This window comes from Odontesthes bonariensis, chromosome 2, assembly GCF_027942865.1.
Source record: "Odontesthes bonariensis isolate fOdoBon6 chromosome 2, fOdoBon6.hap1, whole genome shotgun sequence".
Classification (NCBI taxonomy): domain Eukaryota; kingdom Metazoa; phylum Chordata; class Actinopteri; order Atheriniformes; family Atherinopsidae; genus Odontesthes; species Odontesthes bonariensis.
In genome coordinates, this window is record NC_134507.1 from 37,662,446 (window position 1) to 37,688,692 (window position 26,247).

Consider the following 26,247-nt stretch of genomic DNA (forward strand, 5'->3'; position numbering starts at 1 on the left):
TGCCCCTCGTCTCCTGCTCTGCCCCGTCCACCATCACCACGCCTCTGCTGCCCCTCGTCTCCTCCTCCACACAGCCTGCTGGTCAGGCCTCCATCCCGCAGGTCACGGCGTCTGTGCCCATCAGGCCAGGTGTAAAGCCGCCCTCTGGACAAAGTGCTGTGGCAGGGTTGTCGTGGTCCCGATCGACTCTGTACAAGAGAAAGCTGGCAGACCACCCCACTGAGCTGGGCGTGAAGGTTCAGCGTCTCCCGGCCTGCAAAGTTTGCGGGCACAAAATCCAGGGACACAAAAAATATAAAAAAAAAGACATATTGCCCTGAGATCCACCGTTCACCCTCCAAAGGACTGGAAGACATAGTTTTCAAAAACTTTGAACACTTCATGTCCGTTGTGGACGGACTGGAGGAGTGAACGGTCGGCCCCTTGTAAATAGTGTATATAGTTCCTGTGTTCATGCTCTGCGTTCTGTGTGTTGTTCTCTGCACTGTTGCCCTATTTCATTCACTTTATGTGGGGTTGTTCTCTGCACTGTTGCCCTATTTCATTCACTTTATATGGGGTTGTTCTCTGCACTGTTGCCCTATTTCATTCACTTTATGTGGGGTTGTTCTCTGCACTGTTGCCCTATTTCATTCACTTTATGTGGGGTTGTTCTCTGCACTGTTGCCCTGTTTCATTCACTTTATGTGGGGTTGTTCTCTGCATTGTTGCCCTATTTCATTCACTTTATGTGGGGTTGTTCTCTGTGTTCTGGACGAACAATTGCCCTTAAACATGTCACGTGTTGTTCTCTGCACTGTTGCCCTATTTCATTCACTTTATGTGGGGTTGTTCTCTGCACTGTTGCCCTGTTTCATTTACTTTATGTGGGGTTGTTCTCTGCACTGTTGCCCTATTTCATTCACTTAATGTGGGGTTGTTCTCTGCACTGTTGCCCTATTTCATTCACTTTATGTGGGGTTGTTCTCTGCACTGTTGCCCTATTTCATTCACTTAATGTGGGGTTGTTCTCTGCACTGTTGCCCTCTTTCATTTACTTCATGTGGGGTTGTTCTCTGCACTGTTGCCCTATTTCATTCACTTTATGTGGGGTTGTTCTCTGCACTGTGCCCTTTAAAGTTGCACTTCTGTGATGCTCTGTAAACTGTGCCATTACATTTTGTATTGCTCCACAATGCCATGCAATTCATGGTCCTCTGTGCCCTCTCTGAGTGCCCTTTAACGCAGCACCTTTTGTTGTTCCTCGGCACTGCACCCTCTGGTGTCAACATTGCCCTTGGATGCTGTTTGCTGTGGTACTGAATAAAAATGGTCAGTGCTACAGTCACAATGAGTCGTGGAGTGTCTGTCAATTGATTCAACAATAACAGAGCCTAGTTATCAGAAATAAGGGCCATATAAATAAATGGCTTCTAGGGAAGTAGCATAAGAGGCATAGGAGTAAGTGATAATCAATAATACTTTATTGAAAGAAAGGGAGCAAAAAAAAAACTACATGGCATGAATTTTGAATAGCTTTTTGTTCATACACACACTTGAGATATAGCAAAAGTATGACAATAAATGCATTTAACACTTTATTCTGTTGATTGCCATGACAATACCATGCAAAAGCATGCCAGGAGGGGACTTTTGTGCGCAAATGGATGCAGGGGGCTTATGCTTGGTGCAACTATAAAATTGTGTGCCATTTGTGCTGTAATATCCTGGTCCTTCCTGGTCCACAAGACCTGGGGGAAGGCATATGCAAATTACTCTTGAGGTCAGTGATATCAGAATTCTTAATTGCACCCACATGGACTCTAAGCCAATGGCTCGCAGGGTCAATTGCACTCCTATTCAGCACATTGCCATTCGCAAGGGTCAGTACAGCCGGTGTGCAATGGCTGAGCCTCGTCCTGGGTGAACCACCTTCTTGATCATGGTATCTCCCCTGCCAGGTAAGTATGAGTTGGAACTGTCAGAGGCTGACACCTCTTTTCCAGGTGCCTCACTCGGCCGGACGGTGCAGCAAATTCAACTGTCTGCAGTGCCATGCCAGCAGCTAACCTGAATCTGAAAAGCTTGCAGATTAAAAAAGTCCGGCTTTTCTTCATCTTTCTGATCAGTTCTTGTTTCAACAACCAAGGAACTTGGAGCACAAATTGATTTAGTTTTTCCACTCTCCCCATCTCTAGAGCCACAGCCACCCACTCTGGGAAAATTCTTAGTTGAGGCAAACCCTCACGGCTTAATATCTCCAGTGCAGAAATGCTGCGTATTCCCATCTCGTTGTTGCCATCACTAAGGCAACGCCCACCTGCCTGGGGTGACTGCACTGTATGACCTCACCTGACAACTGCACAGCTGCATATCAACTGTGCAGACCTGCCGCAGCATTCAGCAAACCTTGCAAAACATGGGTTTTAAAGATGGAGAGGTGTCGTTAAAGCAGCAACGCCAGGACAAAACCCAAGGTAGAGTTGCCCAGGGATATTCACGTTATACAGTCAAATCAGGGGAGAGCACGAACGCAGTCCCCCACTACCAGAAATTATGCAGTCAAGATTCCCACATTTGGGGAATTCGCAAGGGTCAGCACAGCCGGTGTGCAATGGCTGAGCCTCGTCCTGGGTGAACCACCTTCTTGATCATGGTATCTCCCCTGCCAGGTAAGTATGAGTTGGAACAGTCAGAGGCTGACACCTCTTTTCCAGGTGCCTCACTCGGCCGGACGGTGCAGCAAATTCAACTGTCTGCAGTGCCATGCCAGCAGCTAACCTGAATCTGAAAAGCTTGCAGATTAAAACAGTCCGGCTTTTCTTCATCTTTCTTATCAGTTCTTGTTTCAACAACCAAGGAACTTGGAGCACAAATTTATATAGTTTTTCCACTCTCCCCATCTCTAGAGCCACACCCACCCACACTGGGAAAATTCTTAGTTGAGCCAAACCCATACGGCTTAATATCTCCAGTGCAGAAATGCTGCCGTATTCTCATCTCGTTGTTTCCATCAGTAAGGCAACGCCCACCTGCCTGGGGTGACTGCACTGTATGACCTCACCTGACAACTGCGCAGCTGCATATCAGCTGTGCAGACCTGCCGCAGCATTCAGCAAACCTTGCAAAACATGGGTTTTAAAGATGGAAAGGTGTCGTTAAAGCAGCAACGCCAGGACAAAAACCAAGGTAGAGTTGCCCAGGGATATTCACGTTATACAGTCAAATCAGGGGAGAGCGCGAACGCAGTCCCCCACTACCAGAAATTATGTAGTCGAGATTCCCACATTTGGGGAATTCGCAAGGGTCAGTACAGCCGGTGTGCAATGGCTGAGCCTCGTCCTGGGTGAACCACCTTCTTGATCATGGTATCTCCCCTGCCAGGTAAGAATGAGTTGGAACTGTCAGAGGCTGACACCTCTTTTCCAGGTGCCTCACTCGGCCGGACGGTGCAGCAAATTCAACTGTCTGCAGTGCCATGCCAGCAGCTAACCTGAATCTGAAAAGCTTGCAGATTGAAACACTCTGGCTTTTCTTCATCTTTCTGATCAGTTCTTGTTTCAACAACCAAGGAACTTGGAGCACAAATTTATATAGTTTTTCCACTCTCCCCATCTCTAGAGCCACACCCACCCACACTGGGAAAATTCTTAGTTGAGGCAAACCCTCACGGCTTAATATCTCCAGTGAAGAAATGCTGCCGTATTCCCATCTCGTTGTTGCCATCACTAAGGCAACACCCACCTGCCTGGGGTGACTGCACTGTATGACCTCACCTGACAACTGCGCAGCTGCATATCAGCTGTGCAGACCTGCCGCAGCATTCAGCAAACCTTGCAAAACATGGGTTTTAAAGATGGAAAGGTGTCGTTAAAGCAGCAACGCCAGGACAAAAACCAAGGTAGAGTTGCCCAGGGATATTCACGTTATACAGTCAAATCAGGGGAGAGCGCGAACGCAGTCCCCCACTACCAGAAATTATGCAGTCGAGATTCCCACATTTGGGGAATTCGCAAGGGTCAGTACAGCCGGTGTGCATTGGCTGAGCCTCGTCCTGGGTGAACCACCTTCTTGATCATGGTATCTCCCCTGCCAGGTAAGTATGAGTTGGAACAGTCAGAGGCTGACACCTCTTTTCCAGGTGCCTCACTCGGCCGGACGGTGCAGCAAATTCAACTGTCTGCAGTGCCATGCCAACAGCTAACCTGAATCTGAAAAGCTTGCAGATTAAAACAGTCCGGCTTTTCTTCATCTTTCTGATCAGTTCTTGTTTCAACAACCAAGGAACTTGGAGGACAAACTGATTTAGTTTTTCCACTCTCCCCATCTCTAGAGCCACACCCACCCACACTGGGAAAATTCTTAGTTGAGGTAAAACCTCACGGCTTAATATCTCCAGTGCAGAAATGCTGCCGTATTCCCATCTCGTTGTTGCCATCACTAAGGCAACGCCCACCTGCCTGGGGTGACTGCACTGTATGACCTCACCTGACAACTGCGCAGCTGCATATCAGCTGTGCAGACCTGCCGCAGCATTCAGCAAACCTTGCAAAACATGGGTTTTAAAGATGGAAAGGTGTCGTTAAAGCAGCAACGCCAGGACAAAAACCAAGGTAGAGTTGCCCAGGGATATTCACGTTATACAGTCAAATCAGGGGAGAGCGCGAACGCAGTCCCCCACTACCAGAAATTATGCAGTCGAGATTCCCACATTTGGGGAATTCGCAAGGGTCAGTACAGCCGGTGTGCAATGGCTGAGCCTCGTCCTGGGTGAACCACCTTCTTGATCATTGTATCTCCCCTGCCAGGTAAGTATGAGTTGGAACAGTCAGAGGCTGACACCTCTTTTCCAGGTGCCTCACTCGGCCGGACGGTGCAGCAAATTCAACTGTCTGCTGTGCCATGCCAGCAGCTAACCTGAATCTGAAAAGCTTGCAGATTAAAACACTCCGGCTTTTCTTCATCTTTCTGATCAGTTCTTGTTTCAACAACCAAGGAACTTGGAGCACAAATTTATATAGTTTTTCCACTCTCCCCATCTCTAGAGCCACACCCACCCACACTGGGAAAATTCTTAGTTGAGGCAAAACCTCACGGCTTAATATCTCCAGTGCAGAAATGCTGCCGTATTCTCATCTCGTTGTTTCCATCACTAAGGCAACGCCCACCTGCCTGGGGTGACTGCACTGTATGACCTCACCTGACAACTGCGCAGCTGCATATCAGCTGTGCAGACCTGCCAGCATTCAGCAAACCTTGCAAAACATGGGTTTTAAAGATGGAGAGGTGTCGTTAAAGCAGCAACGCCAGGACAAAAACCAAGGTAGAGTTGCCCAGGGATATTCACATTATACAGTCAAATCAGGGGAGAGCGCGAACGCAGTCCCCCACTATCAGAAATTATGCAGTCGAGATTCCCACATTTGGGGAATTCGCAAGGGTCAGTACAGCCGGTGTGCAATGGCTGAGCCTCGTCCTGGGTGAACCACCTTCTTGATCATGGTATCTCCCCTGCCAGGTAAGTATGAGTTGGAACTGTCAGAGGCTGACACCTCTATTCCAGGTGCCTCACTCGGCCGGACGGTGCAGCAAATTCAACTGTCTGCAGTGCCATGCCAGCAGCTAACCTGAATCTGAAAAGCTTGCATATTAAAACACTCAGGCTTTTCTTCATCTTTCTGATCAGTTCTTGTTTCAACAACCAAGGAACTTGGAGCACAAATTGATTTAGTTTTTCCACTCTCCCCATCTCTAGAGCCACACCCAATCCACACTGGGAAAATTCTTGGTTGAGGCAAACCCTCACGGCTTAATATCTCCAGTGCAGAAATGCTGCCGTATTCCCATCTCGTTGTTGCCATCACTAAGGCAACGCCCACATGCCTGGGGTGACTGCACTGTATGACCTCACCTGACAACTGCGCAGCTGCATATCAGCTGTGCAGACCTGCCGCAGCATTCAGCAAACCTTGCTAAACATGGGTTTTAAAGATGGAAAGGTGTCGTTAAAGCAGCAACGCCAGGACAAAACCCAAGGTAGAGTTGCCCAGGGATATTCACGTTATACAGTCAGATCAGGGGAGAGCGCGAACGCAGTCCCCCACTACCAGAAATTATGCAGTCGAGATTCCCACATTTGGGGAATTCGCAAGGGTCAGCACAGCCGGTGTGCAATGGCTGAGCCTCGTCCTGGGTGAACCACCTTCTTGATCATTGTATCTCCCCTGCCAGGTAAGTATGAGTTGGAACTGTCAGAGGCTGACACCTCTTTTCCAGGTGCCTCACTCGGCCGGACGGTGCAGCAAATTCAACTGTCTGCTGTGCCATGCCAGCAGCTAACCTGAATCTGAAAAGCTTGCAGATTAAAACACTCCGGCTTTTCTTCATCTTTCTGATCAGTTCTTGTTTCAACAACCAAGGAACTTGGAGCACAAATTGATTTAGTTTTTCCACTCTCCCCGTCTCTAGAGCCACACCCACCCACACTGGGAAAATTCTTAGTTGAGGCAAAACCTCACGGCTTAATATCTCCAGTGCAGAAATGCTGCCGTATTCTCATCTCGTTGTTGCCATCACTAAGGCAACGCCCACCTGCCTGGGGTGACTGCACTGTATGACCTCACCTGACAACTGCGCAGCTGCATATCAGCTGTGCAGACCTGCCAGCATTCAGCAAACCTTGCAAAACATGGGTTTTAAAGATGGAGAGGTGTCGTTAAAGCAGCAACGCCAGGACAAAACCCAAGGTAGAGTTGCCCAGGGATATTCACGTTATACAGTCAAATCAGGGGAGAGCGCGAACGCAGTCCCCCACTATCAGAAATTATGCAGTCGAGATTCCCACATTTGGGGAATTCGCAAGGGTCAGTACAGCCGGTGTGCAATGGCTGAGCCTCGTCCTGGGTGAACCACCTTCTTGATCATGGTATCTCCCCTGCCAGGTAAGTATGAGTTGGAACTGTCAGAGGCTGACACCTCTTTTCCAGGTGCCTCACTCGGCCGGACGGTGCAGCAAATTCAACTGTCTGCAGTGCCATGCCAGCAGCTAACCTGAATCTGAAAAGCTTGCAGATTAAAACAGTCCGGCTTTTCTTCATCTTTCTGATCAGTTCTTGTTTCAACAACCAAGGAACTTGGAGCACAAATTGATTTAGTTTTTCCACTATCCCCATCTCTAGAGCCACACCCACACACAGTGGGAAAATTCTTATGTAACCCGGAGGTATCCCCGAGTCACGTGATTTCAGTTCAGTATGTCAATTTATTCTCAGTAATAAATAAATAGTTACACTTATGATAAATAGTTTATTTTTACTTTTTTTTGTTTATTTGTACTTGTAAAAACATGGTAAAAACACACTATATAGGATATAATGTGAAATATTTAATTTGAACATAACTGTGAAATATATGCGAGTTCAGGAGGGTATCGCGGGAATTGGGGAAAAAGAGAGGGAGAGAACGGGAGGAAGAAGCTCCAGGCAGGTTTGCTAGGAGAAGTGTTTGAGAGTTACACGATTAGTTTCCTCTGTTAAGTAGTCATTTATCATTTATTGTGACACTTAGTGTTTTATGGCGCAAGCTCAATCCGGGTTTGTGAATTTGATTTATTACATTGTTTTTACTATTGGTGAAGTACTACGAGTGTAGACACCGCGATAAGGCAACGCACATGACCGAGTGGTGCATGATAGCTAGCTAAAGTAAAAGAACTGTACACCAGCGCGCCGATTGTTGCTGGTTATTTTGATAGCAGGACAAAGCAGTGAATGTTGCTTGGTTAGCGCCTCAGACTACCAGGGACGTCTGAGGTTCCACCAGGTTAACCATCGAGGGATCAACGCGCCCCGGAGAGTGCCACTGGCGACCAGGATAAAGTCAGTGGTTCCTCCGGGCACCGAGGGAGGCTCGCGCTTCGTGTCTCCACGTTTGCATGGGAGACGTGTGACACCACAGACAACCCACTGCAGCTCTCTGGGGTCGTGAGTAAAGACAGACTTTGACGGGAACAAACTTGAGAGAATTAACAGGCCTGCAACGTTTGTTGTTTTCATAGCCGGCTTTTTGTTTCTTTTATTTGGTGCACCGGTGCATTTTTGTATGAGTGTTGTGACTAGAAGGGTGACGTAAGCCTCACGCTCTACTTTCGGGAGTGTGGGTAACATTTGGTTTTATACTGTGGGGCTACTGTCTGCAATAGTAGCCTAGTCTAAGGGAAGTATTGGCCAACTGCTTTTGTTTTGTCTTTGATTAAGGGGGAGAGGTTTTTTGTCAATGTTTATGTTGAGTTACAGGGACAACGTTGTGCTGGGTTAGAGGAGGAGGAGCCTACTCTTCCATGCTCTTTTGAAGTTGAAGGGGCTGGTACTTAAATTTAGGTACTGAAGGGCTTATAATTATGCAGAGTGTGGCCACGGTTTAGAGGTGTGGTCGGTAAAAGCAGTGAATATAGTGACATATAGTTTGAAGTGTACTATTGAGTACCTTTGATTTATTGTTTTTTCATTTTGTGAGCTTATACGGGGGCAACATAGTAGTTGAGAGTGGGAGATTACCCATTTGTGCATTTTTTGTTTGAACTATTACATAGTTTTATTTTTTCTATTGAACATATAAATGGTGCTTAAACAAATATTTTCTTTTGGAAATTCATTGTATAACTTGTCATACTCTACTCACTTTAGGGTAACTGCATTACCAGGTACACATACTTACTATAGCTCAGCACGAACCCACTTTTGTCCACTTATTTATCTGAACGGTAATAGGAAGGGCTACACTTAGTTGAAGCAAACCCTCACGGCTTAATATCTCCAGTGTAGAAATGCTGCCGTTGTTGCCATCACTAAGGCAATGCCCTCCTGCCTGGGGTGACTGCACTGTATGACATCACCTGACAACTGCGCAGCTGCATATCAGCTGTGCAGACCTGCCGCAGCATTCAGCAAACCTTGCAAAACATGGGTTTTAAAGATGGAGAGGTGTCGTTAAAGCAGCAACGCCAGGACAAAAACCAAGGTAGAGTTGCCCTGGGATATTCACGTTATACAGTCAAATCAGGGGAGAGCGCGAACGCAGTCCCCCACTACCAGAAATTATGCAGTCGAGATTCCCACATTTGGGGAATTCATAAGGGTCAGTACAGCCGGTATGCAATGGCTGAGCCTCGTCCTGGGTGAACCACCTTCTTGATCATGGTATCTCCCCTGCCAGGTAAGTATGAGTTGGAACTGTCAGAGGCTGACACCTCTTTTCCAGGTGCCTCACTCGGCCGGACACATGCCAACTAACAAGTAAGCCCAATCAGACTCTAAAACCTGCTCCTCTATTACCAATTCCAGCAGTCAATCAACCTTTTGAGCATGTGATCGTGGACTGTTTGGGCCCCCTCCCTCGCTCGAAATCCGGAACTATCTATCTTCTCACTGTAATGTGCCAAGCCACTCGCTATCCAGCAGCGTACCCGTTGCGTACCATCACTGCTAGGTCGGTGGTGAGAGCGTTGTCACAATTCATCTCTATATTTGGCATTCCAAAAATCATTCAAAGTGACCAGGGTTCGAATTTCTCCTCACACCTTTTCTCTCAAGTGTTGAAGCAGCTTAACATCAAGCATAACAAAGCATCTGCGTATCATGCACAAAGTCACGGAGCATTAGAACGTTTCCATCAAACGTTGAAGTCGTTGCTACGTTCTTATTGCATTCAAATGGAAGGTGACTGGGAGGAGGGTTTGCCCTGGTTAATGCTTGCGGCTAGGGAAGTAGTTCAAGAGAGTACAGGGTTTAGCCCAAATGACTTGGTGTTCGGCCATACTGTACGAGGTCCGTTAGCCATTTTGAGGGACCAGTGGATGGGGGAGGACCCTTCCCGGAACCTGTTAGACTATGTGAATGGTTTTCGGCGTAGACTTTATGCAGCTGGCGAACTGGCCAGGGAGAAAATGGAGCATGTGCAGGGAAAAATGAAAAAGCTCTATGATAGACGTACGGAACGGTGGGTTTTCAGTCCTGGTGATCGAGTACTGGCGCTGTTGCCCATCATAGGCTCGCCATTTCAAGCCAAATTTAATGGCCCACACACAGTTTTAAGGAAGCTTTCTGATTTAAATTATTTGATTTCGACTCCAAAGCGCAGGAAAACCACCCAATTGTGTCATGTGAACCTGTTAAAACCATATTATGAGCGTGCGTCAAAATCACCTGGGTATGGTGCACAGGTTATCGCGGCGAATTCTCATCCAGCATGTTTAGCAACTAGAGCATCAGCGGTCACTACACCTTTGTTGGTGAGTGAGGTGGAGGCGGATGGGTTACCAGCTGTTGATCAAGCATTAACACATGGGCGGATGAAAAACTCTGAGGCTCTCTGTAACCTTGAGGCATTGTTGCAACATCTGCCAGAGTTAGAAAGGGCAGAGTTGGCAGAGTTGATTAGGTCTTTTCCATGTTTGTTTGGTGATACGCCTACTCAGACCCTCCTTATTGAACACGATATTGAGGTGGGAGATGTTCAGCCTATTCGTTAACGTGGGCATCGCCTTGCATCACGGTACCCAAAGCAGACGGCACACCAAGGTTTTGCACTGACTTCAGGAAAGTTAATGCTGTCACCAGACCTGACTCGTTCCCACTTCCTCGTATGGAAGATTGTGTAGATGAGGTTGGTCATGCTAAGTTTGTAAGTAAGTTTGATATATTGAAAGGGTACTGACAGGTCCCTTTAACTCAGCGGGCCCATGAAATTTCTGCATTTGTGACACCGCACAGTTTGTTTTCTTACAAGGTTATGCCTTTTGGCTTGAGAAATGCGCCAGCGACATTTCAACGCCTTATGACTCGTGTTCTGGGGGACCTGGAGGGTTGCGCTGTCTATTTGGATGACGTGGTGGTGTTTTCTGACTCTTGGCGTCAGCATGTCGAGCGCATCAGGGCGCTGTTCGGTCGCTTGGCTGAGGCCTGTCTCACCGTGAACCTCTCAAAATTTGAGTTTGCCAAGGCGACAGTGACTTATCTTGGCCGAGTTGTGGGTCAGGGGTGCATCCGTCCTGTGGCTGCTAAAGTGAGCCCGGTTGAAAATTATCCGGTACCAACCACGAAAAAGGAACTGTTGCGTTGTCTTGGATTAGTGGGTTACTACAGGTGATTTTGTCGCAATTTTTCCACTGTTGCATCGCCACTCACTAACCTTTTGAAGGCAAAGGCAGTGTATATATGGACCCCTGAATGTCAACAGGCTTTTGAGAACATTAAAGCCTTGTTATGTACAGCTCCTGTTCTTGAGGCACCACGGTTTGACCGCCTTTTTTCACTGCAGGTAGATGCGAGTCATGTGGGTGCAGGTGCTGTTCTATTGCAAGCTGATGATCTGGGTGTTGATAAGCCAGTGAGTTTTTTTTCCCAAAAAGTTTAACTCCTACCAACTAAATTATTCAATCATCGAAAAGGAGGCACTAGCTTTGATATGGGCTTTGAAACATTTTGACGTGTATGTAGTTTCAGGCACTACACCCGTGGTGGTCTACACGGATCACAATCCACTAACCTTTTTGAACTCCTTGCAGTGTCCAAACCAGAGACTGATACGATGGTCTCTGATGTTGCAGTCTTATGGGTTGGACATCCGATACATAAAAGGATCAGAGAATGTGGTGGCGGATGCCCTCTCTCGGGCCCATTAGAAGTATGGGTTGGCGAGGGACCTGGTGTGTTAGGACAACTTTGATCGGTTGATGTCCCCTTCCAGTTCCGCTTGCGGTGTCTGTTCCTGCCTCCTGTCTTTCTCCTCTTAAATGCTCACAGAAATCCTAGGCAAATCTCTGTTGCTGAGGAGCAAGAGTTTGGTGTGCTGGGGGCAGATGGCAGTGGTTGGACTTTAAGCTCCTAATGGGGCAAGTGTTTTTTTTCTGATTTGTTTTTTTTGATAACTTTTCATTGAGCATTTAATAGTGCTGGTTGTGTGTTGTACCTACTAGGTTTTAAACATATTTCGGTTCCCTATATTGAACCTCTTTTTAGGGGGAGGGTGTCACAGCCCCTGGGGCTTGTGCTGGGCATGTCTCTCTCCTCCCTCTTTCTTTGGCTGTGTTCGAAACCGCCTACTACATACTTGAAAACGGCATACTCATCGATCTGACAGTATGCAGAGCGTTTACACACAGTGCACTTCACTCCTGCCCGAGCCGAAATCAGCCGGCCTGAAAAGCTGATTTCGCTTAAGCTCTAAACTCTGTAAATATATAACTTTAGCAACATTTGAAACATTTTCAGGCGAGAAAGTAGTCATTTAGACCCCCAAGGTGTTGAAAATCTGACAAGATACCGGCTATTTATAATTTGTTCTCACGAATTCGGCGCTACTAAAGCTAGCCGCAGTGAGCAACGCACTTCCGGTTATGCCGTTTTGACTGCTCTCGTCCCGTTAACGGAATTTGACCGTTCAAATGGCGATGGGCGACGTCAAATTACGTTGCATCTTGGGTATTTTGAGTGTGACGAGTAACCTCATGATGAATACTCAACATTTCGGCGAATCTAGTATGTATCTAGTGTACATCCGGGAACTTAAAAAAGTATGACTAGTAGGAATAGTAGGAGAAGTAGGTGGTTTCGAACACAGCCTTTGTCTCCTCCCTCAGACTAGGAAGCTGGTTGGAGTGTGCAGCAGTGATTGCGGCAGCTCGTACATCTGGCCGTCTGTGGGAGTGGTTTTAAGCCGCCTTATTTTGTTAATTCTTCCCTTTTGGTTCCTGGCTGGGTTTGTGAGAACAGCATTGTGTTTTGGGATTGTTTGCTTTATCCTTTTGATATGTTTCGCACCATACAACACCTTTGCCGCACATTTATGCTCCATAACACCACTACACTACTGATGACTGATTGCCACATCCCATTGTTTTACTTTTGTTGAATTCGTAGCTTAAGTTTGAATTGTTTAAATAAATTTGATTTCCTTATAACTTACAAACCGTGTGCTTCCTCCTTTTTGATACGGCTTTTGAGCCAGGTCGTGTCATTAGTAAAAGCAAAGGTAAAATCACAGCTTTGATGATTAAAACCTTTCCTTCAATGGTCAGTCCTCTAAGTCCCCAGTATCCTAGTCTTTGCCTGACTTTCCCTACCACGTCTGGCCAGTTTGATGATCCTCCTCCTTCCCTGTCAAATTTAATCCCCAGTATTTTCTGTTTGGTCTGGGTTATAGTCACGGGGAGTCCTGTTGTCTCGGTCGCTGTCCATGGCCCATAAAATCAGGCTCGGGTCTTGTCTCTGTTTAGTTTTGCCCAGTGTTCAAACTATGCCGAGATTTTCGGGGGGTCAAAAGTGTAATTGGTCTCCAATTCTTCAAGTCAGTCTTGTCTTTTTTTTGTGAAGATAAAATTGGTCAACAGCTTGTTTAATTTCTTCCATTGTATCAACTGTGCACCCGTTCTCTTTTGTTAGCTTTGAAATGGCCCCCCCTTTATTTATAATTTTCTTTGTAGCGCTGTAGTCGCTTTTGCAGTCCCATCATGCGTCTGTTTTCCCTATTCTTTTTTCTCCTACCTGCCTGTCTAAAGAATGTCTGGGTCTTTTCCTTCACCATTTCCCACCAGTGTGCACGTGTATCGTAAAAGTCTTGAAGGGTCTGCCACTCGTGGTACTGCTCCCGGTACTGACTAACTATTTCATTTTCTTCTAAAAGGGAGCAGTTTAGTTTCCACAGACCACTTCCGGAAGTCACACCCGAAGAGAGTGATAGGGTGCAGGAAAGAATAAGGTGATCGGAAAAGAAAACGGGGGTCAATCTAGCATCGGTTGGTGGGCAGTCCCGTGTAAAAAGGTAATCTATACGAGAGGCTCTGGTGCCATCACCACTGAACCAGGTGAAGCCCTCCTCTCTGGGATGCATGGTTTTAAAACAGTCCTGAAGTTTAAAATCCTTGCATATGCCCTGTAATAAAACCGATGTTTTGTCAACTTTAAAAAATTCCCCTGCTCTTTTTCTGTCACTCCTACTTAAAATACAGTTAAAATCACCCCCTAAAACTAGTGGTGCCCTACCTAGCATGTGGGACTGCAGGTCTTCTAAAAGGTCATACCGGTCATTTTTTTTTTGTTAAAGCCATAAATATTTAAGAGGTTAAAATCTTGTCCCATAAAAGTCAAATGTGCTAAAAGTGCCCGTCCGTCTCTCACCACAGTGCTGCCCTTCACCAGAACCTGAGGGTTTTTGATTAAAATGGCCACTCCATAATTTTTTCTCTTCCTGGACATTTTGGGATCATTATTTGTATTTCTCAATTCCACTTGTTGGGAAAATCGCATCGATTTAGAAACATTGCAGTCCAGTTCGCGCGTAACATAATCAGCATGCATTATGGGAAATGTAGCTTTTGGTCCCTGCACATATTTGACTTTATTTTGATTTTATTTTTAGACAATCAGACCTTTTAAGCTCTCGCGGGCCACATAAAATGACGAGGCGTGCCACATTTGGCCCGCGGGCCTTGAGTTTGACACATAAGCTATAGGAGAATCAGAGGACAATTCTGATGCAAGCCTCTTTGTTTGCTGGGCATCTGGGAGGGAGGCATCCTCGCTATCATCCTGTGATTGGACTTCTTCACATTCTGAACTAGCTCCGCCTTCTGCCTGCACCACCTCCTCCTCCTCTCCAGAACTCTCCATTGGTGGGGGTGTAGCAGGCCTTTCCCCCTCCTCTGCCTCACCTGACGGCTGTCCACCATTCAGGGGTTTTGGCGGGAAGTTTGAATTTTCCAGCCCAGCTGTTTCAAGTAGCTCGTTAACTGCCTCGGTCTGCCCTCCATTTCCTTCCACGTTTTTAAGGATTTCAATTTGTTGGCAAAGGATTTTGGGCAATCTCTGAAGAGGTCGTTTAATTCTCCACAGAGATTGCACTTTCTGCCATTAGTACACTCTTCGAAGGTGTGACCGATTCCTCTATATTTGCCACAAAACACCTTCGTGTAGGCCTCCACCAGGTGCCCGTGCTCCCCATATTTGCATCAGAGTTTGTGCTGTCCCTGGTAGTGGATGTAGCCTCTGTTTTCTCCCAAGACAATCATTGATGGGAGATGTTTCAGGCCCTGGAAGCCCTGGGGGTCTTGCCATTGTTGGATGGGGACCCTCCAGGCGCAGTTCCAGATGCCGTCAACATCCCTCACCTTCATTGCCTGGCCTTTCACAGTGCAGAATCTTCCCAACCATATACAGATATCTTCTGCGTTCACCATTTCATTGAACATTCTGACAATTACTGTCTTCAGAGTATTGTCAGTAAGTTTCTCAACAGTAAACGCAGAAAACTGGGCTTGCACATTAACAAATCTCGTCCAAAACTCCTGCAGCAAAGCTGCAGTGCGAAAACTTACATCGAAACCTTTGTTAAAAGGCAATGACAGGATGCAATTCAAATCGTCTGGCTTAAAGTTCAATATATTTTGAATTAGCTTCTGAGAGAAGTCCAATCTGGACATCTCTATAAGCTTTCCTTCTTTTTCTTTAAATAAAAATCTAGCGCTGTGGTGCCTCCTCATGCCAGCATAGTTAGCCGACATGATGGAGGCACCACAAACAGTTTTTAAATAAAATGCTTAAAAGAACAATAATAAATATCACACTAAAAACCCAATAAAGGAGTAAAAAGTGGATAAAAAGGTACTAAAAGTGATACTTACCTTCCTCTAAAAAAACGGAACACCGACACCGACCCTGTTTCAGCTGAAACTCGTTCAAAAAACAAAAACCTGAAAAAAGAGGGTAATACAGGAAAATTTAAATACAAAGAACTCCAACTACAAAAGACTTGGAATACTTTGATCGAATACAAAAAGGAACCTCCAAAGCGAGAAAATTTAATGCCGAAAAAGCATAAAATAGTCCACCCAAAGGAGGCGATCGCAGTCTTAGCCAAAAGGCCGAGAAGCGATAACCCTCCACTGTTTCACATCCGAGCGCCCTTCCTGGCACAATGCGCACTTGTGGCGGTGCTCTTTTTTTGCCTACAAAGCGTCACTTTGCAGTGAGCACTCTTCAGCCGTTTCAGATGGTACAACTTTGCACTCCAGCCCGCTCCACTGAGCACCATTCAAACAACAACAATTTAGCGCTCCAGCTTTGAACATGGGCACGGTCTCAACAAATAAGGTGACTCTACTCCGAGAAGTCACTTGGCACAGCAAGAAGATTTCCTTTGCACAGACAGAATGGGCTTCACCCGCAAAGGTAAAGCCTTCCAAAAATAGAAACAACTCATTAATGTTGCTCTCCACGGAAGTCTTTAGTAAAAGGCGAAAGACTTGTACGTTAAGAGAAACCAGAGTACGAGTATTTGACACTGCGGGAGCGGTGCATCAGGCTAGTTGGCATAGCCACCTTCCCCACGGTGAGCTTTGCTTGGTTGAGACGCTCGCTCCTCGGCCGACCAGGTAGGAACAATCGGGCCCTATTCAATGGCTGCTTTGTCTTTTACTCTGTGCAAAAGACTAGGGGTCTTGAGGCTTTGTTCTGACCGCTCATTGGGTGTAGAGGTTTTTTTCAAGCAATTCTCCCAGTCGGCCCAATCCCAGAGAAAAGAGGAGCTTGACAGACACACACTAAGTTATCTAAGAGTCCCATTTTCAGCTGCAGAGAACAATCACATCAGGGAAGTCGACGTGCAGGCTCAACATCAGCCTCTCAAGCCAACTCTCTAGTAAAATAGGGGAAACGTATGGTTCCAGCACCTATATAACACATATTTGTCACGGGGACTGTGGCTTACGGCCACACCGCCCTGAACACGCCCGATCTCGTCCGAACTCGGAAGCCAAGCAGGGTCGGGCCTGGTTAGTACTTGGATGGGAGACCGCTTGGGAATACCAGGTGCTGTAAGCATTTTTCTCTCTTCTCCCTGCATGCTCCTCGGCCGACCAGGTAGGAACAATCGGGCCCTATTCAATGGCTGCTTTGTCTTTTACTCTGTGCAAAAGACTAGGGGTCTTGAAGCTTTGTTCTGACCGCTCTTTGGGTGTAGAGGTTTTTTTCAAGCAATTCTCCCAGTCGGCCCAATCCCAGAGCCATCTCAAAGTGGAGTTCACTTTCACTCTCTTTTCGCAGACTAAAAGCCAGAGTTTTATCTCTGAAGCTAAGCAGAGTCGGGCCTGGTTAGTACTTGGATGGGGAGACCGCCTGGGAATACCAGGTGCTGTAAGCCTTTTGGCTTCTCCAGGCGCATGCAGTTTGACTGCGTCAAACGCAGAGGCAGTCCCTGTTTGACTTTTTGGAACTGCTCCTTTGGGAGAAGGATGTCATGACATCCTCATGACATCTGGCCTAGTCACATCTTGTGCCTTGTTGTTCGGCTCATATGAATATGGGTAAAAGGTAGTATGGGCTGTTTACATTTAGGGCAGACGCTCGGCGTCGCAGAAAGAGATTGAGACCGGATGACGCATGCATGTTATGATTAAACCAGTATAAAGTTGGTTCACAGTATGAAGACGGTGGACATTTTGTACATCCTGTATGCATATTTGCTTTGACAGTTTGTTCAATAAACTCCCCAATGGACTGCTGGCCGACAGTGTACTTGGCCCTATTTCCTCCACAACATAATGGTGACCCCGAGTGCGTGAGATTTTGGCAGCTGGAGCCCGACGGGACGCGTCCTCTGTGCGCCGACAGCCGAGATCAGTCGTTAAGCCTGCAGGTACGACATATTTTTTCCTTTTTTTTCTGAAAGCGGCGGTGTCTGTTGGTGGCGTACAGGTGACGGGCCTCCGACAGTTCCACAAATTTAAAAGAACACGGGAGAAGGACGAGTATATTCGGTAAGCATCTCATTGTTACCTCTGCGCAGGGGGGCTGTTGAAATTGTTTGGGAAATTTTGGGCCAAGAGGAGCCATATGTGTGAATTGGGATAAAAATTGTGTAAACAGCAGCTTATGTGAGTTGTAAAGCAGACAGCTTTGGTCAGTTGGTCTGGCTTGTGTGGTTGTATTTTTTTGTGGTAATTAAGAAAGGCTAGTCGCTGAGCTCCGGCAAATGGTGAATCGGGTGAATTCAAACTGGATTAATTAATAGCTTTGAAGAAGCGGGCAGGTTGTTGAGCAATCGCCAATAGTACTTCTTGCGTCTATCAGCCATCCTTCAATGCATTGGGGAGAGGAATACTGACGGGAGTACGGGGTACACTAGACTCATTAAACATACGTGAAAATTATTTTCACTAGTCAAGGAGTAAAACGAATACTGATAATTGATTGACTGGCGAACATTAAAGTTCAACGATTGAATCAATCAGGCTTTCAAAAAAAACTCTGAAATGAAAAAATCCAGTTCTATGAGGAGCACATTTTAAGTATATATGTTTATATCATTTTATATATCTGCTTAGAACTCTTTGGAGTTATCCGAGACCTCAGTATAAAGACATTTTGAGAAGAAAATTCAAATTCATTTATGTATTGACCACAGGAGATTATTATTAAGAGGTCACAGCGAAGCTGATAAATACACGTCAGTATTTGTTGCATTGGTCAGGAAACCATATCACAAGGCTTGTAGGGAAAACACATTTTGTATTCCATATATTGCCGACACCAACATCTCCTGAAAAATTAAAAGTCTAAATGAAAGAAATTGATAATTTAAAACTGTGAAGATTTGAACGGTGACTGACACAAAACTTTGATCGACTGACTTGGTGTGAGTGTGTGGGACCGGTCTCTGTTTGTCTGTCAATCCTGCTGTTTTATGTGAATCTAAAAAAAAAGAAGAAAAGAAAAAAGGTTCTGATATCTGATATCATCCCTTGACTTTTGAGTATTCGTAGTATTTTAAGTTAAACTCAGATTTGCTTCATTGTTATAATTTGCTTCATTGTTATAATTTGCTTAATTGTTATAGTTGCCACATTAATAACTTGGGGAGATAAGGAGTTGTTGCAGTAATGTGCTGTGATTTTTAAACGCTGAATGTTGATTTCTTTAAGATTGTGTATGTTGGTTGAGTGCACCTTGTTATTATTGAATTATTGAATACTGCTGTGATTGATGTTAAGTTTCTAAAGTTCTATTTTCAACGGACTTGTTGAAGGTGTTTGGATTTCAGGGGGAGACAGAGAGTGCTGCACGCTCACGCGGTTGGTGTGTAGGCGCGTGGTCTGTCCTTGACATTTTTCTGCTGCTTCAAAAGTTACGTGTCTTAGACGTGTTTCATTGGAGGTAGATTTAGAGGTGTGTTCAGATCTCATTGGTCAGAATTTACGTAGCTGTGACGTGCATTGTATCATCGGGATTGGTGGAGACATTGTGGGTGGATTGGATCAGAAACATCCGGGTGTGAGCAAAGGTTGGGGCAGCGCCAAGCTTGAGTCACTTTAAACAGAGTAAGCATTAACTGAGCTTTCGATTAGCAATAAATTAGCATTGATTAGCATTGGTTAGCAATCAATAGCATTAATTAGCAACAACTAGCATCGTCTAGCATAAATTAGCATTGGTTAGCAATCAATAGCATTGATTAGCAATAACTAGCATTGTCTAGCATAACTCGCCATTGATTAGCATTGATTAGCAATAATTAGCATTAAATAGCATAATTAGCATTCAATTAGCATTGGTCAACAAGGAAGCTAGCGTTGATTAGCAAAAAGTAGCATTGGTTAGCATTACTAGCATTTGTTAGCATTGGTTAGCATTTCGTTAGCCATAATTAGCATTGATCAGAAATACAATTAGCATGAATTAGCAATAGCAATAAGGCAAATATTGGTTTAAATCTTAATTGGCAATAAGTTAGCATTCATTTACAACGGCTAGGAAGCCAACATCAATTGACATTGGATAGCAAACAATAGCATTCTTCAAAAGTTGTTTGGAAAAAAAAAATAAAAAAGGAGGGGGATAATAATAATTAGTATTCCCGGTTCTGGGGAACTAACTAGGTGAAACGATGGATGTAACACCAACAATAATCGTTAGCGCCAGGCATCCAGGACGTTACAAAGACATTCAAAAATTATCTCAAAAATGGTAAAAAAGAACCAAAAATATGTTCCCACCCTGGCCAAAGGATAGCACTTTCGATGTAGCTGTCTGTGAAGTTTTGGAACAAAGAATCAACGATCACAAATCAAAAAACAAAAGCAAAAAGAGACAGAAAAAGAGGGAGCTTGAATTAGAAATTTTGCACTTCTTTGAAACTGAAGGTCGTCGTTACAGAAGGAATTTGAAGGAGGGCGTAGCCATACTGAGGGGGGAACAGCCGGTAGTGGAGAAGGTCAAGCGGCATGAGTCTGCAGGACTATATCCAACACTGTCAGGGGTGATGAACATAAAAGGAGATTTTGAAATGAAAAATCAGGAAGTACCTTATGTACGCCCTGAACCACAAACAGCGGCTTTGAGCAGTCAGGGAGCTCCTGAGCCAGGCGCTGTCGGTGGTTCAGATCAGGTTGCAAGGGGAAACCCCCCACAATATCAGGCAGCGTCAGATCAAAATCCATCATGTGATCAATTTTCATCTTGTACTGAACACAGCAGTCCAACAGCTTCAACATCAGCACAGGCCTCAGGTTATCCGAAACCACCATCTGTTGTAGAGTTTAGGAGTCCAACAGCCTCAGCTTCAGCAACGGCACAGGCCTCAGATCACCAAAAAGCACTACACCTAGATCGTACCATCTCTCCCCTAGTAGAAAAATCTGTACGACACGATAGGACTTTACAAGAAAAATCCATACCGCATGAAATGCCTCCCAAACATTGTAGTACGGCCAGGAAGACACCACAGGTTTTAGACTGTTATGCAGAATATGAGGGGAAACTTGCAGAAGATTCATATTGGATAGAGCATAATCATTCCATGGTTGATTTACAGCAAGAGATAAACCAAGCAAAAAAGCAGGTTCAGGAACAGAATCCACCCGGCCAGCAGGGAAAAGGCAGGGACAGGGATTATGATTTAAGATACCGACCAAATATTCATGCACCACAGAAATATACTGCAGGTAATTATCCGATTTTGGTGAATGGGATGCAGGGACAGTATGTGCCGTGGCAGATGCTCGACTTAGCGGGGCTGGTTGCCAGACTGCCGGACATTCACACGGGTGCAAGCAAATGGATAAGAGCTTTTGAACAAGAAACTGTGGGTAAACTGTTGGTTGTGGGAGACATTAAGGCAGTGTGGGCAAGGTGTTTTGGAACTACTACCATGGAGGGCATTTTGAGAAACAGTATGAATGGCTGGATGGTGGGCCATCGAGCAGATGGAATTGGGTTCGATGCACATCGACCTGCATTGTGGGGAGCTCTGCGAGCTGAGTATCCTACGAAAACGGATCCAAAAGCATTAAAGAGCGACACACTGTTGGATACAGATAATCCAGCGGCGTACGTTGCACGCCAGTTGGAAAAATGGAAACAAGAACTGGAACAAGACATTGAACCTAACACAGTGCTCAACTCTGTGTTCAGAGACTCTATCCTAGAGGCCATGCTCGACTCAGTTCGAGCGAGGCTGGAGGATGTGGTAGAGTTGAAATCAATGACACATGCGGCATTCCGGGATAATGTTGTGCATGCTATTGACAAATACAGGCAAAGTGAACGGAAACGGAAGGAGCAGGATAAGAACTTGCAGAGGAAACTCACACAGATGCAGTTGGAAGGACCAAAGGTAGGAGGCCAGGCCCTGATGACACCGGGGACCACTGAACAGGTACCTCCACCCTTTGCACCCTCTACACCTTCTACACCTTCTGCACCCTCTGCACCCTTTGCACCCTTTCAACCCGTCACACCTCAGGCCTACCCGCAACCACCATACACACCACGTGCAGGAGGACAAGGCCAGCCTCGACCTTACCGAGGGTACAGGAGAGGCACAGCCGTAAGACGAAGATCCTCGGGGGCATGTTGGGCCTGCGGCGAGTTGGGACACTTTGCTGACAGATGTCCGCAAGCACCAGGAAATCAGAATGTGCGGCAGGACCGTGGCCAGTCCCCGCGGGGTGGATCAAGTGGCCCGGCAGGCCCATGGGTGAGTCCAAACTTTGGTTATTAGGGGTGCCCACAGAGTCCTAGAGGGGAGGGTCAGTTTCCAGTCGTAATGGTGGGAGCTGATGAAGAACCGATGCTGCAGGTTCTAATTGAGGATGAGCCAACTCCAATGTTGGTGGACACTGGAGCCACCTACACTTGTGTGAGTCAACATTATGCCACACACCTCCCCATGTCAAATAAATTTATTGAGACAATAGGATTCTCGGGAATTAAGCAGCTAGTACAAATGACCGCCCCCGTGCGCATCTACACAGGGGAAAATGAAATCAGGATGCCAATCGGGGTATCTCATCAGACTCCCCTTAACTTGTTGGGGAGGGATGCCCTATGCAAACTAAAAATTAAGATTTGGTGTTCACCGCAAGGCATAATCTTGGATAAAAGAGGTCTGGAGTTTCCAGAGTCAACACAGGCAGACACAGCAAGAATCTATTGGTTGGGAGACATTTCTGAGCCAGTAACAGTGGCTTGGAACAAATGGGAAAAATACATTCAAGTCCAGTGCCCTAAAGCAAGGAAACCCACGCTCGATTATCATTGTACAATGTATTATGATGTTTCAAAAAGTGGAGAGTTCGAAGAGCCATGGGACAAACAAACGGAACACTCGGAGATAAATTTGACAACTCAATACATTATCATTGGAGAACAAGGGGCAGCCATGAATGTGGAATCAAATGCATTTATTTCAAAATGGTACAATGTGCCAGAATCTGCTCCACATGTTACTTTGTTGGTGAATGAGAATTTCAAAGCAAAGGATGTGGGGCCCATGATGAAAACAGCGTTAGGTGTAAAGTGGGAGCGAACAGAGAATCCGTTAATTTTCCAATCACAGGATGCCACAATGATTAAAATCCTATGCAGCGTATCAGCATTGGCGAAACCGCAGGCTGTTATGGCATTGGCGAACCAATCAGTCCAGACAGCAAAGCAAAGTGAGACAGAAAGGGTTGAGAGTGATCTGTTGAAAGAAATGATAGCTCATGTCCCAAACCAAGTGTGGTCTAAGAATGAGGCCGATGTTGGTTTGGTGAAATCTGCTAATCCAGTGAGAGTAGAATTGAGACCTAATGTTAAACTTCCTAATCGTCCTCAGTATCCACTCAAGCCAGAAGCAGAAGAGGGGGTAAGTGGGACAGTAGAAGGTTTTGTAGGAAAAGGAGTGTTGGTTGAGACAGTCAGTGTGTGTAATACTCCAATATTTCCAGTCCTGAAGGCAGACAAATCTAAATACAGGTTAGCACATGACTTGCGCATGATAAACGCGATTGTGGAAGATTGGCCAGCAGAAGTGCCAAATCCATACACACTCCTCACCAACGTGCCTCCTGATGCAAAGTTTTTCACAGTAATCGATTTATGTTCTGCATTTTTCAGCATTCCTCTAGCCGAGGAATCCCAGTATTTCTTCGCATTCACATACAGAGGTAAGAAGTACACTTACACCAGACTTCCTCAAGGGTTTAAACACAGCCCTCATGTGTTTAACCAGGTCCTTGGACAGGACCTAGAGGGCCTCGCATTGAACGGTACCCTACTACGCTATGTTGATGATCTCTTGCTATGCTCACCAACACTTGAGGCGTGTCATCAGGACTCTATGAAGATCCTTGAGAGGCTGGCAGAGGGAGGGTACAAAGTTTCTAAATCGAAACTGCAGTATTGTCAACCTAAAGTAGATTATCTGGGGAGGGTAATCTCGCAGGGAACGATTGCTATTTCCCCAACACACTTGGAGGGAGTAAGTAAAGCACCATGTCCAAAAACAATCGAGGAAATGATGATCTTTTTGGGGATGACAGGTTTCAGTGCAGATTGGATAGAAGATTATGCAATTAAATGCGCTCCCTTGAGAGGGATCATGAAACATTCCAAAGACCAAAGGTTGAAAGCACCACTGGAGTGGACCAGCGAGGCTAAGTTAGCCTTCGAAAGTTTGAAACAGGATTTGCAAAAAGCACCAACACTGGGAATACCAGACTATGAGAAGCCATTTTTCTTATATGTCTCGAACAGACACAACATGTACGCTTCTGCAGTGCTGATGCAGGAAACGTGTAGTGGTCGAAGAAAACAAGCCATTGCTTATTACAGTACAAAATTGGATAATGTTGTACAAGGCTGGCCACCGTGTTATCAAGGGTTGGCCGCAGTGCAGTATACTTATGAGAAAGCATCCACAATAACAATGGGGTATCCAGTCAACATCATGACACACCATAACATCTCAGAACTAATAAATCAGGGAAAGTATGTTGTGACTCAGGCAAGGTGTTTGCAGTTTATGCATCTGTTGACATATCCGGATGTGAGAATACAGAAGTGTACTACATTGAATCCGGCGGATGTCATTCCACTCGAGTTTGAAGGAGAACCACATGAGTGTGTAGCAGAAACTATGAGATATACCAAATTGAGACCTGATCTAGAAGCAACTCCGCTTGGGCGGGCTGATGTCACCTAATTTGTGGATGGTTCATGTTTCAGAGATCATTTGGGTAATCATGCAGGGTTTGCAGTTGTGAAGCAGGAAGGCGGAGACTTTGTGACGGTGAAGGCTGAGAAGTGTGAACAGCCATGTTCGGCACAGTTGGCTGAACTGAAGGCATTAACGGAAGCATGTCGACTGGCGAAGGGTAAGGTTGCAAATGTGTACACAGATTCTGCATGTGCTCATGGTGTTTGCTATTTGTTTGGAGCAGTTTGGAAGCAGAGAGGGTTCAGAAGGGCAGACGGGAGTCCAGTGCGACACAAGGTCCAAGTGAGGGAGCTGATTGCAGCCATGATGCTCCCCTCGAAACTGGCAGTGATAAAGTGCCAGGCACATCGGAAAGGTAACGAAATTGTCAGTAAAGGTAATAACGCGGCTGATGAAGCAGCGAAAGTAGCATCAGGATGCCAGGTGGCTGTTTTGGCACCAATGGTGTCACTGGAGCCAGAGGTTACGCCAGAGGACATCATTCTAATGCAACAGGAAGCAGGGGTGGGGGAGCACAATGTCTGGACGCGGAGAGGCGCCACGAAGAACGAGAAGGGATTGTGGAGATCACATGATGGTCTCCTGGTGGCACCAGTGGCTCTGCTGACAATGCTGATCTCTGATGTTCACAGTGTGTATCACTGTGCCAGGGGAGAGGTAGTGAAAAAGGTAAAACAACAAGGTTATTGGTCACCATACATGCATGCAATGGTTGATGAAGTGTTGGGTCAATGTGAAATCTGTGCACAGAACAATGTGCGAAAGGGTGTGAAGACACCAGTGGGACACATTCTGGTGCCAGAAGGACCCTTTAAGTCATTGGTCATAGACTATGTGGACATGATTAAAACAGTACAAGGGAAAAGGTACATGCTAGTGGTGATTGATCGTTTCAGCCGATGGGTCGAAGCAACTCCATCCAAGGATTTGGGAGCAGAGACGGTCGTGAAGTTTTTGGTAAGAGAAGTGATTCCTTGGTTTGGCATTCCAGCAGAGATTAGCTCAGATAACGGCTCAGCATTTGTTCAGAAGGTTGCGAAAGGCATTCTGCAGCAGCTGCGGATCAAGCAGCGCTGTGGGGCCGTTTATCACCCACAAAGTCAAGGGATGGTTGAGAGAATCAATGGAACTTTGAAAGTGAAATTGAATAAAATCTGTGCTTCAACTAAACTAAACTGGGTAGATGCTTTGCCGCTTGCACTAATGAGCTATCGTATGCAGACTCATAGAGTCACGCACCTAACACCGCATGAAATGCTAACGTGTCGACCCATGCCGGCACCTCAGTTGAGAGGTCCATTTAAAGGGCCCCCACTCGAGCAGCTGCAAACAGAGTTGAAAGCTTACATGAGGCAACTGACTGCAATCCACAGAACAATCTATCTACAGGAAAAGTCCAGAGATGTGAGTCTCGTACAGCCGGTTGAGAGACCAGTGGTGCCGGGCGACCAGGTGTACATCAAAGTATTCCGAAGGAAGTGGCACGAGCCAAGACGAGAAGGTCCGTACGCAGTGGTGCGAGCAACGCCGACGGCAGTTCAAGTGGAAGGTAGCAACACATGGTACCATTTGAATCACTGCACTAAGGTTCGGGCTAAAGGCACAGACGGAGTTAAGCCCGAGGGGAAGAATGAACAAAAGGAAGATGTTAAGATTTCTGACACTGATGAGCATCCAGGTGTGGGTGTTGGCCGACGGCATGGGCTCAGGAGAGCAAGGCCTGGAGATGTGGGACGG

At 46.0% G+C, this 26,247-nt stretch overlaps 9 non-coding genes and 2 pseudogenes across 9 annotated transcripts; 1 reads left to right on the top strand and 10 right to left on the bottom strand.

The window, feature by feature from the left end:
• Positions 1-1,822: 1,822 nt before the first annotated feature.
• On the bottom strand, positions 1,823-1,948 carry LOC142366641 (U1 spliceosomal RNA; annotated as a pseudogene).
• Positions 1,949-2,495: 547 nt separating this feature from the next.
• On the bottom strand, positions 2,496-2,659 carry LOC142365829 (U1 spliceosomal RNA). Its single transcript, XR_012766661.1, has one exon. It is a non-coding gene; the product is annotated as a U1 spliceosomal RNA (small nuclear RNA).
• Positions 2,660-3,207: 548 nt separating this feature from the next.
• On the bottom strand, positions 3,208-3,371 carry LOC142366359 (U1 spliceosomal RNA). Its single transcript, XR_012766797.1, has one exon. It is a non-coding gene; the product is annotated as a U1 spliceosomal RNA (small nuclear RNA).
• Positions 3,372-3,919: 548 nt separating this feature from the next.
• On the bottom strand, positions 3,920-4,083 carry LOC142365948 (U1 spliceosomal RNA). Its single transcript, XR_012766684.1, has one exon. It is a non-coding gene; the product is annotated as a U1 spliceosomal RNA (small nuclear RNA).
• Positions 4,084-4,631: 548 nt separating this feature from the next.
• Positions 4,632-4,795, bottom strand: LOC142366076 (U1 spliceosomal RNA). The gene has a single exon (XR_012766711.1). It is a non-coding gene; the product is annotated as a U1 spliceosomal RNA (small nuclear RNA).
• Positions 4,796-5,341: 546 nt separating this feature from the next.
• On the bottom strand, positions 5,342-5,505 carry LOC142402497 (U1 spliceosomal RNA). The gene has a single exon (XR_012773378.1). It is a non-coding gene; the product is annotated as a U1 spliceosomal RNA (small nuclear RNA).
• A 549-nt stretch (positions 5,506-6,054) lies between these two features.
• On the bottom strand, positions 6,055-6,218 carry LOC142402569 (U1 spliceosomal RNA). Its single transcript, XR_012773394.1, has one exon. It is a non-coding gene; the product is annotated as a U1 spliceosomal RNA (small nuclear RNA).
• A 546-nt stretch (positions 6,219-6,764) lies between these two features.
• Positions 6,765-6,928, bottom strand: LOC142402500 (U1 spliceosomal RNA). Its single transcript, XR_012773381.1, has one exon. It is a non-coding gene; the product is annotated as a U1 spliceosomal RNA (small nuclear RNA).
• Positions 6,929-9,036: 2,108 nt separating this feature from the next.
• On the bottom strand, positions 9,037-9,200 carry LOC142366277 (U1 spliceosomal RNA). Its single transcript, XR_012766772.1, has one exon. It is a non-coding gene; the product is annotated as a U1 spliceosomal RNA (small nuclear RNA).
• A 6,992-nt stretch (positions 9,201-16,192) lies between these two features.
• LOC142374312 (U5 spliceosomal RNA) lies at positions 16,193-16,302 on the bottom strand (annotated as a pseudogene).
• A 432-nt stretch (positions 16,303-16,734) lies between these two features.
• Positions 16,735-16,853, top strand: LOC142374127 (5S ribosomal RNA). Its single transcript, XR_012768648.1, has one exon. It is a non-coding gene; the product is annotated as a 5S ribosomal RNA (ribosomal RNA).
• The last annotated feature ends 9,394 nt before the right edge of the window (positions 16,854-26,247 follow it).